This window comes from Ascaphus truei, unplaced genomic scaffold, assembly GCF_040206685.1.
Source record: "Ascaphus truei isolate aAscTru1 unplaced genomic scaffold, aAscTru1.hap1 HAP1_SCAFFOLD_1414, whole genome shotgun sequence".
Taxonomy (NCBI): domain Eukaryota; kingdom Metazoa; phylum Chordata; class Amphibia; order Anura; family Ascaphidae; genus Ascaphus; species Ascaphus truei.
In genome coordinates this window covers 52,757-63,190 of record NW_027454296.1, presented here as the reverse complement: position 1 = coordinate 63,190, position 10,434 = coordinate 52,757, and the positions used below count along the sequence as shown (strand labels likewise).

Below are 10,434 nucleotides of genomic sequence, written 5' to 3'. Positions count from 1 at the left end.
ACATGTACCTTGTGGAAGTTGTTGCCCTCTATCTTCCTGTGGTCTCTCCCTGTTTCTCACCGTGCCTCCTCCCATTTCCTTGCACCTCTGCGTCTCCGCATATATCCCTATACTCAGAGCCGGCTCCGGTCAGTGACATGGGATGCCCAAATATGAGCATATCCATACATGGGCATCCATGCCACTGACCGGAGCCCACTCTGTTGCGGATATGGAGAGAGACTGGGAGATTTACATCCCCTTATAATTCATATGGTGCATAGTACCGGCACGTATTGTTTTACCGTTACTGTGTACCTTCCTACTTTCACACTGGTACAGTATGTGCTGCAGTGGGACTGAGAGGGATATATTGGTAACACATAGTTATTGTTGGGGGAATTCAATCCATTTTGAAAATAGTAATGCAATGTTTTATACTTTTTTTTTTGCAGTAATGAAGAATGAAAAAGTTCTGTTAAAATTGAATTGGAGGTGAACTGGAATCATCATCAACTCTGCACCAGTGTGAATTGATGTTCTTTAATGTTCTGATAAGGTACATGCAACATCTCTTCCTCAACCCCTACACCACTCTCTGCCTCTTGCCTCTCTCTCTCCACCTCCCTGCTAAGCGTATTAACCCATCTAATGTAATCCACATTCCATGTCTCACTTTACTCTTCACTTCTCACGTGCCCTCTGGAATGTCTGCTCTCTGACTAACAAGGTCTATTTGTACATGACCTCTTCTGCTCTCATCATCCACCACTTCTCATTCCCCTCACCCCTGTCCTACTCGATACCTCAGCTTAATTGAACTCTCTCCTCTGACATCTACCCTTATCTCTAACCTCTCCTCACTTTCTGCTTAAACTAACTATCTTGTTAACTTTTACAATGCTATCATCTCCTCCTCCTCCCTCCTCCCTCCTCCATTATATATTTATATGCCCCTTCTAGGCTCTGACACACTCATCCCTCTAAGGCCATGATTATCATGGGCACATGCTTGGTCATCCACAGTGCGTGCGAGCGATGCAGAGCCGCCTCGGACCTCAGTGCAGGGATTGCTGCATACCCCAGCATCTGTCACCCACAAACAATACACACACTAATACTCCCCACAATACACACTATAATACCTCCTCAATACTAATCTCTCCAATAATATTATAGCTCCAAACACAATATACACAACACCCTTACACAAGATACACAATCTAGTACTCTCCTCTGCACCTCTACACACAATATAATACTCCCACACACACAATATACACACTACCCTCCTACCCCCATAAAATACAACCAATAATACACACACACTTTGTGGATGTTGGGACCAGCTCCCGGCATGCACCAGTGAAAGAGAGAGGCCAGCAGAAGCTCGGAAGAACTCCCTCTCTCCATCCGTGCCTCCCTCCGTTTCCCATCTTCTCCCTGTGTCTCTCCCTCCCTTTCCTTGCATCTCCCTGCGTCTTTACGTATACCCAGTCAGTGACGGCTCTGGTCACGTGATGCCTTAATATGGGCTTATCCATATATGTTCATCCACGTCACTAATGTGATGCCCGCACTGTTGCGGAGCTGGTACTTACGACGCGCACTTATTGTTTTATCAGTACTGCGTACCTGACTCTACCGGCCTACTTTCAACACTAGTACAATAAGTGCTTCACTACGAGTGAGTGGGGAATATTGGCATCACACAGTCACTGTTGAATATGCCATTCAATCCATTTTGAAAATAGTAATGCAATGTGGTTTTGTTTTGTTTGCTTTTTGCAGTAATGAAGAATGGATAAGTTATATTAAAATTAAATTGGAGGGGAACTGGATTCAGCATTTCATCATGAACTCTGCACTTGTGAGAATTTACCTTCTTGAATGCCCTGAGAGGTACACGCAACTTTAAGACTATAATCTGCTGTGCAAGCTTTCGTGCTATACCTCCCCCTCAGGTTTTGATTTATACATTTGCTCCCTCAAGTCATGTCCTCTAATATTTGAAAGCTCTCTCCTAGCATTTTCTCTCTACCACAGAACGTCATCCCAATGTAACCTCTCTCTTGTTCTCTCTGCTTGCTGTTTCCTCACTTTTCTGTTAAACTTTTCTAATTTCTCTAACTTCCACACTCCTGCTTTTATCCACATGTTCTCCTCTTTCCTTCCCCTACCTTTGCATGTGTCTACACACTGCACCATTTGTACAGACCTCTATTGCAGCTATTTCTGCACTGCTCAATGAAAAGCACTCATGTACATCCTATTCTCTGCGCCCCCTCTCTCTGCGCCCCCTCTCTCTCTGCGCCCCCTCTCTCTCTGCGCCCCCTCTCTCTCTGCGCCCCCTCTCTCTCTGCGCCCCCTCTCTCTCTGCGCCCCCTCTCTCTCTGCGCCCCCTCTCTCTCTGCGCCCCCTCTCTCTCTGCGCCCCCTCTCTCTCTGCGCCCCCTCTCTCTCTGCGCCCCCTCTCTCTCTGCGCCCCCTCTCTCTGCGCCTATCTGTCTCATTCTCTCTACGTCCCTCTCTCTCTACATAGAGCTATCTCTGTCTCTCTCTACACCTATCTCTGTGTCTCCTTCTATGTTTGCTGATGTGTGGGATATCTCTTATAATCTTGAACCTGCTCATATACACATCGGGTCTCCCTGCCTCTGCCTCCCTGCTAAGAGTGTTAACCTATCTAATGTAATCCACATTCCTTTCCTTACTTTTCTCTTCCCTTCTCCTATGCCCTCTGGAATGTCCGTTCTCTGACTAACAAGGCTCTAGTTGTACATGACCTCTTCTGCTCTCATCATTCACAATCAGTCATTCCCCTCACCCCATCTTACCTGTCCCACTGATTTTCCTCTGCTTAATTAAACTCTCCTCTGACATCTACTCTAACCTCTCTGCTCTCTCTCTCTCTTTCTGCTTAAACTGACAATCTTATTAACTCTTACAATGCTATCCTCTATATGCCCCTTCAAGCTCTGACACACACGTCCCTCTAACCCACACCCTTGGCTAAATTCCCAAACATGTTCATCACACTTCCACTCACTGTTCTTAATGCCTATGAAGGAAATCTCACACTTGATGTTTGATTTTTCTACAGTAAAAATGTCTCCAGTCCTGTATAAAGCTGCTCTCTGGGGCCAAACCACACTACTTTTTTTTCCACATTCATCAACACACAAATTTAATTTACGCTGTCTTTTTTCCCCTGTATTTGACTCCCTCCACTAACCTTCTTCTCACACTTGCCATCCTTCCTTCACTTCTCCTCAAGCATTTGACTACTTCAGAGGCAAGGTGGATGCCACCCACAAGGAGATTCCTTCTGTCCCTTCCCCCTTCTCTCCTTCTACCTAATTCTCCTTCTGCATTTGACTCCTTTTCTTCTCTTACAGAGCTGGAAGCTAATCATCTTCTCTTCTCCCTCTACCACATGCCCTCTAGATCGTATCCCCTCACACCTTACTGCATCTCTTAGTCCCCACTCTCACCCACATCTTCAAGTCCTCCCTATTCTCTGGCTCTTTACCCTCTTACTTTAAGCCTGTAGTGGTCACCCTTTTCTCAGAAACAACCTACACCCTATGTGCCTTACTAACTACCGCCCTATATCCCTCCTGCTGTTTGTCTCCTAATTGCTAGAATGTCAACATTCTTAAATCACATGCCCTCCTGGATCCTTTACAACCTGCCTTTCGTACAGCTCGTTCTACAGACTGTGCTTAAAGCAAATTCCCAAGGTCACTTTTCCCTACTAATCCTACTTGATCTATCTGCTGCGTTTGATGCTCTCAATCACTCTCCTCCTTCATATTCTAAACTCTCTCTTGGTATCCGTAACACAGTTCTATCCTGGTTTTCATCATAACTTTCCTGTCACACATTCTCCATCTCTGTTGCTAACATGTCTTCGTCTTCTATTGATCTGTCTGTGGGTATACATCAGGGCTCTGTTCTGAGATCTCTCTTTCTCTCTACATACTATCATTTGGTGACCTCATCAACTCTTTGTGACAATCCTATAAATAACAAATACAAATATCAGGTCATGGGAATAAGTGATTTGGACATAAAAGTAACATTTCGGAAGTGTGGACAACTAATACATCTTGTAGATTGCCTTTACAGTGTGATGTCATTGATTCAGTAGATTGTGTGCAGACCAGGACTGCAGTACAGTGTCACTCACATGGATGACTTGCGTGGTAGAAGCTCAAGAACAAGGATGTCAAACTCCAGTCCTCGAGGGCAGCAAACAGGCCAGGTTTTCAGGATATCCCTACTGAAAACCTGGCCTGTTTGGGACCCTCGAGGACTGGAGTTTGACATGCATGCTCTAGAAGGAGCACAGCTGTGGGTGGGAGGTGGATTTGCTTTGCATCAAATGGTTTGGAGCAAGGTTTATTGTATGTATTATCATAATAACAATGCAATGCTTAACTTTTATTTCAGGAGGGATGACTGCAGAACAGAAGTGAATATTGAAGCCATGTGTTCCTTTTCTTGCAAAAGAGAAAATTTGAAGGACAGTTGAAGAGAAGGAAAATTACTACACTGGCGACACACTTTATTCGAGCTTGGCTAGTCCCACGAATTCGGGTATACCCGGGTGTATTGAGGTTTGTGACTGTTTTCTGCCCGAGTACATTGAGTTATTTTCCAAGCAGGGATTGAAGCATTTTATTCCCTATGGCTGCAATACTGCACAATATATATATATAAACTGCATTACAATTCATGAATTTATGCCATCTGGTAGACACGCGAAGCATTGCAGCCTATTAAACCCTAATCATTATCATTTAACAGATCAGCCGCCCATCAGCCAGGCATGAACCCAGGCTGGGAAGGCAAATGCAACGGGGCTTGTCAGAGGTTAGGAGTGGCGCATTCCAGGTATCTGCCAGGTACATACCGGGTATTTGCTCGAATAAAGTGTGTCGGTGCAGTACACAGAGACAGATAAGCAATGTGTATATTTCTCATTTACCATTTAGTATTTGTCGTTTTATTGACTCCACACAATCCGGCTGCTACGGGTTTCACATTGAATATTTTCATCTCTACTCTACCCCTTCCTGTGATCTGAACCATGCAAGTTTTCGTTGATTCAATACATCATGAGTAGAGGGTGGCTACAGTATGAAGTAAAGACCCAAGGACCACATCTACTACCATTCATAACAAGAACATGTGCAGTAGCGCACAGCTGCAGTTCTATGTGATTGTTATGAAAGGTTGAGGTGGTTCAATTCTATGAATCTGGAGTGGGATGGATCCTGTTTGCATCATATGGTTTCATCTAGGCCAGTAGATTATATAACTTTCAGTACAGGTTACACATGGCATCAGTATTAGTGATTTAAAGAGGAGGAAAGCTTCAATGTGGAGAACAAAGCCAAGTAATGTTGAAGTTACTCCTTTTACCATTTACTTGGTCAGTCTGTACTGTCTACTCCCCACACAGCTGCTAAGGATCTTCCATTTTAAATACTTTCACCTCCTATTCTGCACTGCTTTGCTGCCCATTATTCAGAGATGCGTTCCAGTCATGTTTACCACTCTGAATCTCTCTGCAGTCATTGGTTCAGCACATCATGGGTAGAGCATGGCTACAGATACAGCAAGCTATTATTATTTTACCGGCTGATCATCCATAATATTGCATTAAAACATAGAATATCACTTAATTTCCAAAAGATTCAGTGATGCTGATAATGCAGAATCTCACAACATTTCCCATCATAATGCCATAATGCACCAGTGGGAGAAATAATCCTTGCTATATCTGTACATTGTGTGACGTATTACCTCCATGACCATTGAGAGCAAGTACATCTTCTGTATAGAGCGGCTGTGTTATGATGCAGTTATTGATCATCATTGACATAATCACAAGAATCTTATGCAAAGGGAAATTGTCCGCAGCGAAGTGAGATTTCAGCCCCCAAACGTCTGTAATATTAATGCAATGTCTTACTTTTGTTGCAGTGAACACTGAAGAGACGGATCTACTACAACACTGTACAGGATGAGCATACGCTACAAGCAGCAAAATGATCTTGCAGTTGACAGTATGTTGTTCTGGTAATGTGCACAATTATTATTTATGGGCTACACACCACAGTGCTGGACATATTCTGTTAACTTCAACTCTACTCCTAACATGGAGATGTCTTCCTGGTGTTACTGATTCAGTACATCATATGCACAGTGTGGTTATGATATGATGGATTGATTTAATGAACCCACCAACCAATGATGACATCTGCATCATCTTCTGTAAAGTGCAGCTACAGCATGATTTTATCAGCATTTGGTGCGGTATAATCAGAGGTATCTATGTGCTTTTGTGCCTGTTTTAAGTCCTCCAGCTTAACGCCCCTACACCTCCCACTACACAGGCATACTTACTTATGCATACACTGACATCTGGCATACCTACACACACCCCAGGGCCACTTCCTTCCCCTGATGTCAGGGAGAGGATGGGCATGCAGAGTGCAGTAAGTCTCCACGTTACTCTGGCCAACAGTCTTGGCCTACCTCCAGCATCTGTCACCCACAACATCTGTTCCCTCCTTGTAAAGTGCTGAACTATCTCACCTGGGTCAGTGCTATAGCTGATCACAGTGCCCGATCAGGATGTCACTGTGACAGGCAGCAGTGCAGATTGACCGGTCAATCAATGCAGTGCCGCAACATATGCACTAAATGAGATTTCCGTGCCCCCAGTCAGGTTACTCCCTGGGCAGTGACCCTGCTCACACCCTCCACTAGTTCCACCTCTGATCACAATTATCTCTCTTGGAGAGTGTAGCAAATTGGAGTTGGGGGAATCTTACCTCTGCCATGCATGGTCACAATCTGGGCACAGGACCCAAATAGTGGGCAATGTGGCACTTCTTACAGTAGAGAATAAGTAACTTTATTCTTTACTTGTGTATTAAGGACCTTATTTGCATTAAATTCAGTCCACATGGGACCAAGACTTTCTGGCTTACTGAACAAAGTGGAATTGTTTCGTAGAGGGTGGAGAATTGTATTTTATCTGAAATTACCCCCTCTGCACAAAATACAAACAATTATACCCATACAAGTACCTTGTGGAAGTTGTTGCCCTCTATCTTCCTGTGGTCTCTCCCTGTTTCTCACCGTGCCTCCTCCCATTTCCTTGCACCTCTGCGTCTCCGCATATATCCCTATACTCAGAGCCGGCTCCGGTCAGTGACATGGGATGCCCAAATATGAGCATACCCATATATGGGCATCCATGCCACTGACCGGAGCCCGCTCTGTTGCGGATATGGAGAGAGACTGGGAGATTTACATCCCCTTATAATTCATATGGTGCATAGTACCGGCACGTATTGTTTTACCGGTACTGTGTACCTTCCTACTTTCACACTGGTACAGTATATGCTGCAGTGGGACTGAGAGGGATATATTGGTAACACATAGTCATTGTTGGGGGAATTCAATCCATTTTGAAAATAGTAATGAAATGTTTTTTACTTTTCTTTTTTTTCAGTAATGAAGAATGAAACATTTCTGTTAAAATTGAATTGGAGGTGAACTGGATTCATCATCAACTCTGCACCAGTGTGAATTGATGTTCTTTAATGTTCTGATAAGGTACATGCAACATCTCTTCCTCAACCCCTGCACCACTCTCTGCCTCTTGCCTCTCTCTCTCCACCTCCCTGCTAAGCGTATTAACCCATCTAATGTAATCCACATTCCATGTCTCACTTTACTCTTCACTTCTCACGTGCCCTCTGGAATGACTGCTCTCTGACTAACAAGGTCTATTTGTACATGACCTCTTCTGCTCTCATCCACCACCTCTCATTCCCCTCACCCCTGTCCTACTCGATACCTCAGCTTAATTGAACTCTCTCCTCTGACATCTACCCTTATCTCTAACCTCTCCTCACTTTCTGCTTAAACTAACTATCTTGTTAACTTTTACAATGCTATCATCTCCTCCTCCCTCCTCCTCCTTCCTCCTCCCTCCTCCATTATATATATATACCCCTTCTAGGCTCTGACACACTCATCCCTCTAAGGCCATGATTATCATGGGCACATGCTTGGTCGTCCACAGTGCGTGCGAGCGATGCAGAGCCGCCTCGGACCTCAGTGCAGGGATTGCTGCATACCCCCAGCATCTGTCACCCACAAACAATACACACACTAATACTCCCCACAATACACACTATAATACCTCCTCAATACTAATCTCCCCAATAATATTATAGCTCCAAACACAATATACACAACACCCTTACACAAGATACACAATCTAGTACTCTCCTCTGCACCTCTACACACAATATAATACTCCCACACACACAATATACACACTACCCTCCTACCCCCATAAAATACAACCAATAATACACACACACTTTGTGGATGTTGGGACCAGCTCCCGGCATGCACCAGTGAAAGAGAGAGGCCCGCAGAAGCTCGGAAGAACTCCCTCCATCCGTGCCTTCCTCCGTTTCACATCTTCTCCCTGTCTCTCTCCCTCCCTTTCCTTGCATCTCCCTGCGTCTTTACGTATACCCAGTCAGTGACGGCTCTGGTCACGTGATGCCTTAATATGGGCTTATCCATATATGTTCATCCACGTCACTAATGTGATGCCCGCACTGTTGCGGAGCTGGTACTTACGACGGGCACTTATTGTTTTATCAGTACTGCGTACCTGACTCTACCGGCCTACTTTCAACACTAGTACAATATGTGCTTCACTACGAGTGAGTGGGGAATATTGGCATCACACAGTCACTGTTGAATATGCCATTCAATCCATTTTGAAAATAGTAATGCAATGTGGTTTTGTTTTGTTTGCTTTTTGCAGTAATGAAGAATGGAAAAGTTATATTAAAATTAAATTGGAGGGGGACTAGATTCAGCATTTCATCATGAACTCTGCACTTGTGAGAATTTAACTTCTTGAATACCCTGACAGGTACACGCAACATTAAGACTATAATCTGCTGTGCAAGCTTTCGTGCTATACCTCCCCCTCAGGTTTTGATTTATACATTTGCTCCCTCAATTCATGTCCTCTAATATTTGAAAGCTCTCTCCTAGCATTTTCTCTTTACCACAGAACGTCATCCCAATGTAACCTCTCTCTTGTTCTTTCTGCTTGCTGTTTCCTCACTCCTCTGTTAAACTTTTCTAATTTCTCTAACTTCCACACTCCTGCTTTTATCCACATGTTCTCCTCTTTCCTTCCCCTACCTTTGCATGTGTCTACACACTGCACCATTTGTACAGACCTCTATTGTAGCTATTTCTGCACTGCTCAATGAAAAGCACTCTTTAATATCCTATTCTCTGTGCCCCCTCTCTCTGCGCCCCCTCTTTTGGCGCCTCCTCTCTCTGCGCCCCCTCTCTCTGCGCCTATCTGTCTCATTCTCTCTACGTCCCTCTCTCTCTACATAGAGCTATCTCTGTCTCTCTCTACACCTATCTCTGTGTCTCCTTCTATGTTTGCTGATGTGTGGGATATCTCTTATAATCTTGAACCTGCTCATATACACATCGGGCCTCCCTGCCTCTGCCTCCCTGCTAAGAGTGTTAACCTATCTAATGTAATCCACATTCCTTTCCTTACTTTTCTCTTCCCTTCTCCTATGCCATCTGGAATGTCCGTTCTCTGACTAACAAGGCTCTAGTTGTACATGACCTCTTCTGCTCTCATCATTCACAATCAGTCATTCCCCTCACCCCATCTTACCTGTCCCACTGATTTGCCTCTGCTTAATTAAACTCTCCTCTGACATCTACTCTAACCTCTCTGCTCTCTCTCTCTTTCCGCTTAAACTAACAATCTTATTAACTCTTACAATGCTATCCTCCTATCTATATGCCCCCTCTAGGCTCTGACACACTTGTCCCTCTAGCCCACACCCTTGGCTAAATTCCCAAACATGTTCATCACACTTCCACTCGCTGTTCTTAATGCCTATGAAGGAAATCACACAATTGATATTTGATTTTTCTACAGTAAAAATGTCTCCAGTCCTGTATAAAGCTGCTCTCTGGGGCCAAACCACACTACTTTTTTTTCACATTCATCAACACTCAAATTTAATTTACGCTGTCTTTTATTCCCTGTATTTGACTCCCTCCACTAACCTTCTCCTCACACTTGCCATCCTTCCTTCACTTCTCCTCAAGCATTTGACTACTTCAGAGGCAAGGTGGATGCCACCCACAAGGAGATTCCTTCTGTCCCTTCCCCCTTCTCTCCTTCTACCTAATTCTCCTTCTGCATTTGACTCCTTTTCTTCTCTTACAGAGCTGGAAGCTAATCATCTTCTCTTCTCCCTCTACCACATGCCCTCTAGATCGTATCCCCTCACACCTTACTGCATCTCTTAGTCCCCACTCTCACCCACATCTTCAATTCCTCCCTATTCTCTGGCTCTTT

The 10,434-nt window shown here is 44.3% G+C and overlaps 1 long non-coding RNA gene across 1 annotated transcript; it reads left to right on the top strand.

Annotated features, from left to right (window-relative positions):
• The first annotated feature begins 440 nt into the window (after nt 1-440).
• Nucleotides 441-8,955, top strand: LOC142475843 (uncharacterized). Its single transcript, XR_012791188.1, has 6 exons — nt 441-538; nt 1,771-1,881; nt 4,434-4,600; nt 5,973-6,068; nt 7,513-7,616; nt 8,851-8,955. It is a non-coding gene; the product is annotated as an uncharacterized LOC142475843 (long non-coding RNA).
• The last annotated feature ends 1,479 nt before the right edge of the window (nt 8,956-10,434 follow it).